Genomic DNA, 10,574 nt, shown 5'->3' on the forward strand with positions numbered 1-10,574 from the left:
TTTTAAATACACTAGCATGCATTAATTCTATTTGTTAGGAGGTTCCTAAATTCAGGTAACATCTTCAAATATCCAGTCATAATTTTGAGTTACTAATTTTTCCCAAACTGACAAATTCTTTCACAACAAAACAATAAAACGTGCTGAAGCGAAAATATCTGAGTTTAGTAAAACTCTCCTTCTGCTTTTAAAAATTAGTTTCTGCATCAATGCAAAATGAAAATCTATGAATAATAAACATTTTAAAAGGAGAGGGGATTTATGTTGACTTGAATGTAACAGTTACTATCCCAGGACTCTTATAGATAAACACTCTATTTTCTACAAAAACTTCATCCTGTCAAAGAGAATCAGGCTTAGGGTGGGAGGAAAAATTGTTCTTTAGCAAAAAATACTCTTATTCTTCTCCACATAGGGAAAGCAGCCCATTTCTGTGTTAAGAACTCAGTGAAAATGCAGATGAGCGCAAAGTCTGTCAGTCTATCAAAATACCAAAACCCATCATTTTAGACATACAAACCTGCACACATTGCTTTGAGATTCTTGACTTTATATTGCCCGACAGCATCTGATTGAACAGCATCCAATTCACACAGATGCAAATCTAGATTATACAATAAATGAGCAGCAAATGGAATTATATCATCTCCCTGAAGCCAGGACCTACTCTTTTCTTCCAAGGCTCTAGGACAACCTTAGAATAGAACTGCAATTCATACTTAGATTTTTCCCTCTTTAAGTGAATTTTATTTAAAACAATGTTTAGCATGTTATTAAGAAAACTTAATGTTTAAAAATAAGAATATGCACAAGAATAACTCACTTGAGGAGTAATAGTTTGCAGTACAAGCTATTACTCCTCAAGTTAGAAATAACTTGAACAAGTTAAGAAATAATTTGAACTTAAAAATTTTTACATAGGTTACAGCAAATTTGCCTGATCTGACAATACAACCCCTACTACTTTTAGAAAATTAGACGTTCTAAAATATAAGCAAAACTGTTAGAAGATCACTGGTCTCCAAAGGGAATTACAAAAATGAATGGCTACTCAAAGCTAGATTGGTAAGCATGCAAACTGAGGCTCAGCAACCCAGGGGGTATCCTGGCCAGAGCTGGATATCCACCCAGAAACATAAGACATGTTTTTGATCCCATGAGAGGGTAGAAGCTAGAACTAAGTCTCCTACAAAACTAGAACTTCAGAAGGGCAGCTTCTCAACAGCCCAGGGCAGCAGTAAAACAGCTTGTTTTCTACAGAGGTTCTGGGAAGGGGAGCCAGCTCATGAAAAAATAAAGAAAAAATCCCAAACCTGTGACATATGTAGAGGTGGGGAAGTCAAACTTACACCACCTGTGATAGAGAAATGGCAAGCCAAGAACTTAACATAAACAGATGCTAGGCTGGAGACTCTGCTGCTGAGTGCAGATTCCATTGCTGTGTGCCTGTGATGCCTTCTCAACGTGCATTCCCGATTCCTTTTGGTTCCAAGTTCAAAATGGCAAGTCTCAAGGATCAGCTGATTGTGAATCTTCTCAAGGAAGAGCAGGTCCCCCAGAATAAGATTACAGTTGTTGGGGTTGGTGCTGTTAGTATAGCCTGTGCCATCAGTATCTTTTTTTTTTTAAGAGAGAGAGAGAATTTTTTAATATTTATTTTTCAGTTTTCGGTGGACACAACATCTTTATTTTATTTTTATGTGGTGCTGAGGATCGGACCCAGCACCCCGAGCATGCCAGGTGAGCGTGTTACCGCTTGAGCCACATCCCCAGCCCCATCAGTATCTTAATGAAGGACTTGACAGATGCACTTGCTCTTGTTGACGTCATGGAGGATAAACTGAAGGGAGAGATAATGGATCTCCAGCATGGCAGCCTTTTCCTTAGAACACCAAAAGTTGTCTCTGGCAAGGACTATACTGTGACTTCAAACTCCAAGTTCGTTATTATCACAGCTAGGGCACGACAGGAAAAGGGAGAAAGTGGTCTTACTTTGGTCCAGTGTAATGTGAACATCTTAAAGGTCATCATTGCCAATGTTGTAAAATACAGCCCACACTGCAAGTTTGTTGTTTCCAATCCAGTAGATATCTTGACCTATGTGGCTTGGAAGATAAGTGGTTTTTCCAAAAACCGTGTTATTAGAAGTGGTAGCAGTCTGGATTCGGCCCAGTTCCATTACCTGGTGGAAGAAAGGCTGGGAGTTCAAACATTAAACTGTCATGGGTGGGTCCTCAGGGAGCATGGAGACTCTAGTGTACCTGTACAGTTTAGTGAGTGTTGCTGGTGTCTTCTTGAAGAATATGCACCCAGATTTAGGCACTGATGCAGATAAAGAACCTTGGAAAGAGGTTCACAAGCAGATGGTTGACACTGCTTATGAGGTGATCAGACTAAAAGGCTATACATCCTGGGTCATTGGACTGTCTGTGGCAGATTTTGCAAAAACTATAATGAAGAATCTTAGGCAGGTGCACCCAATTTTCACCAGGATTAAGGGTCTCTATGGAACAAAGTATGGTGTTTTTTTTTCTAAGTGTGCCTTGTGTCTTGGGACAAAATGGAATCTCAGATGTTGTGAAAGTGAATCTGAGGAAGAGGCAGGTTTGAAGAATCATGCAGATACACTTTGGAGCTGAAAATTTAAAGATTTCTAATGTTATATCACTTTACTTTCCAAGATACAACAGGATTTTAGTTAGAGGTTGTGCATATGTCCTTTTTATCTGATCTGTGATTAAAGCAGATGGCCTGGGGAAAACATCAATTTCCTAAAATTAGAAATAGGAATGGCTTATAAAACCCTATTGATATCCTGATGCTGGATGGTACTTAACTTATGTAGTCCTAAAATTGTTAGTGTGAAATAGTTCTACCATCTCTGGGATACCATTCCCAATATTGCACAGCTCCAGTTGCCCTTCAAACCAGATGTGTGATATATAACCTCATCAAACATGCCCTAGTCCAACTGTTTTGTTGTTTTTGTTTTGTTTTTTTCATTCAGTCACATCCTGGGAACCAATGTTAAATCCAATATTGCATGTCTTATGTAAACTATTCTAAAGGATTTTATTCTGTGTATTATATGTATCCGTAGTGCCCGTTTCTATATTATGTAAAAAGAAAGATCTACAAATGAACAATGCAACCAGCTATGCAAGTGTCATACCAACTGAAATATCAAATAAACCTTGAACAGTTAAAAAAAAAGTCGTAGACTATGAAAACCTGGGACTCCCAATAGAAACAAAATATGAAATATCCTGTATGGAAATATCCACAACTAAGGTTCAGGAAGCTCATGCAAAAATGCTCACAATGTAAAAAAAAAAAAGAAGAAGAAAAAGAAAAGAAGAAAGAAAGAAATCTTTGGGAATCTCTTGCAATGAGGAAAAACCAAGATCACAAACAGGGTCAGTTAGGAACTAGAGCCAGACAATAGAAGAAAGAACAATTAACTGCATTAGAATGATTGTAATATTAGAAACTGACAGCTAAAATACAGGTCAAAACATGCAGTTGGAAACAGACAAATGGTCATTGTCAATGAAGAAATCGAAATGGAAATGTTTAATACTTGGACCTGACTAACAACCAGAGCTAAGAACTGTAAGGCAAGTAACATATATATGTATATGTATATTAGGCACTGATGCAGATATTTTAGGAGGAAATCCATATACCTTCAAATGCATATGTTAGGAAAGGAAAAACAAAAAGTAAGGAGCCCAGCAACTCAAGAAGTTAAAAGAACAGAACAAACCTAAAGGAAATATTAGATACAAAAGCAGATCAAATAGAAGAGAAAATAAAGAAATACTAGAATTGATTAGGAAAACAAAAAATGATTCTTTGGTGGGAAAAACACAAAGAAATTACAAATCTCTGGAAGATCAATTAAGGAGAAAAGAAGGAAACAAATAATATCAAGAAAAGAGAATGGATATAATTGTAAACGGGATGGAATTTTGTACAAGAGAATATTATGTAAAACTTTATGTCAGTCTATTCAAATGAAAATTATAGAAAAATATAAATTGCCAACATTGACTAATAAAAAGTTAGAAAATATGTATAACCCCACATAAAGCTAAAAACTGGACAATAAAGATCTAGCCACAAATTTTAAAACAATTTTTGCCAAATCTTGAAATAGCAGAAAATCTGAATCTTATAAATCTAGTTCAGAGTTTTTTTAAAAAAAATAAAGAGGCCCATTACTAATTTAAAAGGTTAGTATAAACTTTATATTAAAACTAGGTAAATACTATATGGAAAAACAAATCACTAACTGTTATCACTAATGATGTATATAAAAATTCTACATAAAATGTGAATAAATTTTATATCAAAGATTTCCTGAAATTTAACAGAAAAATAGAAAACTTCTGAAGAACCAGGTAGAGTTTTGGTGGAAAAGACTACAGTTTTAATCTCAGACCCTGGGAGGTGTCATCTATCTGTAATAGATGAGTTGTGTATGTGTGTTGAAGCTATGAACAAATAGTGTTTAACCCAAATATGCAAGATTAATTCAGTTATTTGTAGTCTATTAATGTAATTCATCCATGTTAATAGATTAAGGAAAAAAATCACAAAATCATCTCAATACAGGCTCCCAAAAGTTATCCATTAAATTTTGACATTAGTTCGTGATTTTAAAAAAACATACTCTTAGCAAACTAGAAATAGAAGAAAATACCTTAATCTAACTAATAGTGATAAGTCATAATAAACATCACACTTAATAGTGAAATATCACAAGCAATTTATTTAAGGTTGAAGACAAATATGACTGTTATTACCCATTTTCTCCACTAGAGTATTGACAAGTGTATTTGTACCGGCCATATAGGAGAAATCCAGTTTCTCCATATCCTAATCAACAGTATTTAGATATCTTTTTTCTGAAGTAGTATCTCACATTAATCAGCATTTCCTTAAAGTTAGTGACTGAGAAGTTTTAGGTGTTTCAGTTTTCTCTTGTATGAATTGCCTTCCATATCTTTTGCACATTTTATTATTATAGTCCTGTGTATTTTTCTTACTGATTTTATGAAGTTACAGATGAAAAAATATATTCCTCATAGTCAACTCTTTTGTAACCACCACAAAGCCAGTAAAGGGTGAAACTGGGATTCCATCCTAACACACTTGAATCAAGATGCGTCTCAAAAAAAAAAAAACACAATAATAATCCTTACTTTGCAAAATGATTATCCACAGAATCCTACAAGAATTAATTCCACTATTACATTGAATATTTATTTTGATTTATCTTAATTTGACTGCCAATATACTTTTTAGGATAACATTTTTTTTCCATAAACCAGTGTCCACCTGCTGATCAGCTGAAAAAAAAATTTATCTATAATAACGTCACTGTCTAACTCCAGTTGGCACTCACATTGGAAGATCTGAACCCCAAGCAACTACTATGACTCTAAAAGCATCCTTCAATATTCTTCTAGAGTCAAAGGCTCAGAGGGAGAAGAAAGCCACCAACAAACTCAAATCTATATGGCGTTAAGCCATCTTGAGATTGTTGAAGAAAATCTGTGACTTGGCAGCCATACTGACTGACAAGCTCAGTTTAAAAATATATGTTACAACAGTTAAGCAGCTGTTATTTCTCCTTCCTTTGCCAACTGATTATGTACAGCAAGTTTGTCATTTTTCCATTATTCACGACTCTTGGGTTATCGGTCTTCTGAAGAAATGATAACATGCTTTATTGGAAGACAACTGTTTGAAGATGGAGTTGGAAAATAAGTTATTTAGGGCAACTGAGAAGGGATTTTGTGCATCAGATGGTTTTAATTAAAGGAATGATATCAAATCTGCTTCTACTTACAGAGACGAGACACCTCCCAGGGTCTGAGATTAAAACTGTAGTTTTCCACCAAAACTCTACCTGGTTCTTCAGAAGTTTTCTATTTTTCTGTTAAATGTCAGGAAATCTTTGATATAAAATACAGAAAACAGAGGGAAAAGGCTAAGTAATGGCTTTCCCAGGGAAGAGAAAGCTTAATCTTTTTGTTTCTGATTTGTTATATTTATGCAAAAGTATTAGTATCTGGAATTACCTTAGCATAGGTGTACAAAATTCCAATTTCTCCTACTGCTTCTCCAGAAACAGAGTGCATGTCTCCATTTGTACCCCTTCTACTTGGCAATATATACAGAACTCTGCAATTATGGTCAAGAAGGGCATTCAGGACCCTGTGCCATTTTTAATAGACATTATGACCTTTTATGTTCACAATTTTTGTCTGCCTGAAAAACTGTCTACCTTATAGAGTCCCATGTGAATACTGGACACATGTTCTATTGCTCCTGCCAAGTTGTAGGCTTTTCTTAGTTTTGTTTAAGATATCATTGAAAAAAAAAAACATATTTAGATCTCTCATCAAACTCTGCCACTCAACACAGCACTGGACTCATAGCTGCCAGGGTCAGTAAGAGCTTCCTTTTAAAATTCAAATTCAAATACACACTGGCCTGCCCCTTTCAAAAAAAAAATAGCATTCAGCCCCATCTCTGTAATCCTAGAGGCAGAGAAATTAGGTCATAAAGACTCATGTAAATTAAAAGGTAATCCTAAGGTCTGGGGTTGTGGCTCAGTGGTAGAACACTCAGCTCGCATGTGCAAGACACTGGGTTCGATCCTCAGCAACACATAAAAATAAATAAGTGAAATAAAGGTATTGTGTCCAACTACAATTAAAAATAAATAAATATTTTTTTAAAAAAAAAAGATAATCCTAAAACTATATTTTCTTAAATCTAGTCACCAATATTAAATGATATTCTAAAGTAAAACTGGATTAATTAACATTTATCTCTTTCCTATTTCTGATCCCCTCTGGCTCCATTAGTTATGTAGAAAATTTTAATGAGACTTGCTTTCTACAAAGAGTTTCCAGAAGCACCCAGCATAATTCCTTAGATTGTCAAAGGGAAAAACAAAAAGGCCCAGAGTCCCCTCAGTAGTGCTGCCTGGGTAAACCAGACTGACCTCCAGGGCAGGTTCTGAGTAAGCAGGGTGGTGTCACCACGAGAACCTGAAATGCATAAGAGAGTGTCTTATTTTTTCTTGTTTGCTCAGTCATGACCACATTGCTCAACACATAAAAAGTTCTCAATAAATAAGTATGAAATAGACAAATCTCCCCCCTGTAATCCACCAATCAATTCAGATGGACTGTCTTCTGAGACTCATCCATTTATTTATCCATTCAACATATATTTATTCAGCAACAACATGGGCACTGGGAATTGCTATGGTTTGAATGTGTTCTCTAAAACTCCTGGGGAAATTTAATTTCCATTGTATCAATACTAAGTGGGCCATTGAAGAAGGGATTAGGTCATAGGGCATCACCCTCATGAATGGATTAAGCCATCATCTTGGGAGCAAGTTAGTTATCATAGGAGTGGTTTAGTCATGGGGGCGGCAGTTCAGTCCCCTTCCTTCTATCTCAAGTGTGTGCTCTCTCGCCATATGATGCTTTCCACCATATCATAACACAGTGAGCAGGTTCTCACCAGATACATCCCCTTGATCTTGGACTTCCCACCTCCAGAACTGTATGTCAACTAAACTTCAATTGTTTATAATTTACCCCATCTGTGACATTCGGTTAAAGCAGGAAAAAAAAAAATAACTAAGACAGGGATGCAGCAGTAACAACAATCCTTCCCTTGGGAAGCTTACATTTTAATGAGGGGGAGTGAAGCCATAAAACATAAGAAAATGCACAATATGATAAGTATTGATAAGTCCTATTGGGGGGATTAATCAATCAAGGGAGATAGATAGTTTTGTGGAGTGAGTTTCTGTGATTATATAAATAGAGTCAGGAAAGGCCTCACTCATAGCAAAGAGGATCTCAGGCAGAGGACCAACAAATGTGAGGTCCCTGGGAAAACAAAGGAGTCATATGGCTAGAGCAGGTTGAAGGAAGGGGAGAGCAATCAAGCACAAGATAAGGGAAGTAATGAGGGTTCAGGGCCTCATGGGTCATCACCAGCTCTTACTCTCAGGGAAGTAGAAGCCATTGGGGCTCTTAGAGTTTAGACATATTAACAGCATCACTCCAAGTGCTATATGAATAACAGGCTATTGAAGAAGAATGGCAAAACAGGAATGCAAAGGAGGAGTGTGTTGGAAGTAATCTACAGGCAAGTGACAGCACCTTGGACCCGATAGGTAGCAAGAGCTGTGTTGAGATGTGATCGGATTCTGGACATATCTTAAAGATAGAGAAAAAAGAGGGAAAAAAAACGTGGACAGGTTGGAGGTGGTGTGTGTAAAAGAGTCTTCAAGAATGACTCCAAGTTTGGCCTGAGCAACTGTAAGGTGGAATGCCACCAGCTGAGATGGAAAGGGCTACAGGTGAGCAAGCCTTCTAGAGAAAATGAGGGTCACATCCCACTAGACATCCAGCAAGGAGGCAGAGTAAGCAGTTGGAGTCCTGGCTTCCGTGGAGTAGTCTGGGCTGAACATCATTAATCACAAAGGTGCTATTAAAGTTAGGAGATCAAATAAGAGCCCAAAGAGAGTGAGTGTAGTAGGGGAAGAGAAGAGAGACACTTGGGTCAGAGTCCCGGAGCCCCCAACATTAAGGGGTCAGAAGAACAGGAAGAACAGGCAAAGAAGACAGGAAGCAGCAGCCAGTGGGGAGGAGGAAAGCCTGGGAATGTTCATGCTCTGGAAACCAAATTTTAAAAATGCCCTAACAAAGAGGGAGGGATTAACAGAGTCACATCCCTCCTGAGAAGTAAGACAAGAGCTGTCTTCCCAGTGGGGTGTAACCTCCTTAAGGAGAGGAGCTTTGTCTTCTCCATAGCCATTTCCAAGTGCCTAGAAGAATGCCTCATGATAGTCAGCACCAAGTATTAAATGAAGCTTTACAGTGTGAACAGGATGTGAAATCTTCAGAAGCTCAAACCTGCAAGAAATGGAAGAACTCTTCTTTGTACAGGTGATTTCACTTGTCTTGAGCCTCACCCCAAAGAGATGACAGGAAGCTCAACCTCAGTCATTTTCAGGCCCCCTCCTCTACTCCAGAGTTGCGTCAAGGACGTCAAGGTGTTTGTGCATCCTGAGTACCTCTGATTCCCCCACAACTGTCCACACAGGCTACTTAAGGTTGTAGTTCTGCCTCTTTGATGCATGCCTGGGTCATAGGAGGATTCTGAGAGGCCACTTAGAACAGGTGTAAAAGCTACAAACCTGGCAAGGCCAGGCAGTGTGAGGGCGTGTGACTGTGCATGCTCATGCCCCATCAACATGCCCCACCAGGTATACGGAGCAGCAGCCATCCCACCCCTGTGGAGGGTTTCCACGCAGGAATGTGGCCCTGCAATACCAGATCTTCCAGGTATTTTCAAGAGAAAATAAAATTTTAGATTTTCATGTGAAATCTTTGAATTTAGAATGACAGACATGTTTTAGAGGGGGGAAAGCAATACAAGAAACAAAGTGTGTATATGCCATTGCTGCCATGGCTGCTAGAATGAGGAAGAGGCCTATCCTCTCTGCCAGCACTGCTTTCTGCTCTCACAGTCTTTGGGGGGGGCAGGAAACAGGGTGCAATTCTCACATGGCCCCCTGCCCTCCTGCCCCACTCCCAGGGAATCATTTCCTAAAACTGGAAAAAAGTCCCACCCTCTCCCTGGCTGTTTTTATGCCTGGGAATTCACATGTATAATGGCATAATTTGGCGTGAACATACTTTATATACAGAGTTATGAAAGCTTGTGCTATAAATGGGTAATAATGAGTGTAATATATTCCACTATTGTCATGTATGTAAAAAGTAAATAAATAAATAAAACCCAGAAAGATACATTCTGCATGTGCATTACTGTCTCCTCCCCAGATACTTCCTCAAAGTAATGTGAATTATATTGCCCACCTGATGGGGGATCAGAAAATGGAGGTGCAGGGACCCACAATGTTGGGATAGGACAGAGAAAATACTAGAAGGCAAAAAAAAAACACAGTTAATTTCTCAGTTATCTAGATATATATACCAGAAAAGTGATTTCCCAAATCACTTTTGGGAAAATAAAGGAGTTTAGGAATGGTCCTAAAAAAACTTCTAAAATGCAGAGGACAACACATACACACAAGAATGTCCATGAAAAACGTGGAACACAAAGCATCATGTTCAGAATCAATTCCAGCTGGAGTAACAAGAAAACGAGTCATTAAAAGTTGAATTGAAGTTTGTCTTACAGAATAAATAAATACATTTTTATTTTTAGGTAGACATTGTCACTTTGGGCAAGATTGTAAACTACATTTCCAAAAGGCAATTTGCAACATTTACTTGAATGCCATGGTGATTCTGTGTCTAGTAATATATCTTACTGATAGGTTCAATGGTAGTTGAACAAGGATGTTTATAGCAGCACTGTTTGTACTAGAAAAAAAAAAACAAGGGGGAGAAATGAATTACAGTAGATGGGGTAGAGAGAGAAGATGGGAGGGGAGGGGAGGGGAGGGGGGATAGTAGAGGATAGGAAAGGCAACAGAATACAACAGACACTAGTATAGCAAT

At 37.7% G+C, this 10,574-nt stretch overlaps 1 pseudogene; it reads left to right on the top strand.

The window, feature by feature from the left end:
• Positions 1 to 1,412: 1,412 nt before the first annotated feature.
• Positions 1,413 to 2,795, top strand: LOC107137131 (annotated as a pseudogene).
• Positions 2,796 to 10,574: the final 7,779 nt, after the last annotated feature.

Source organism: Marmota marmota, unplaced genomic scaffold, assembly GCF_001458135.2.
Source record: "Marmota marmota marmota unplaced genomic scaffold, marMar, whole genome shotgun sequence".
Taxonomy (NCBI): domain Eukaryota; kingdom Metazoa; phylum Chordata; class Mammalia; order Rodentia; family Sciuridae; genus Marmota; species Marmota marmota.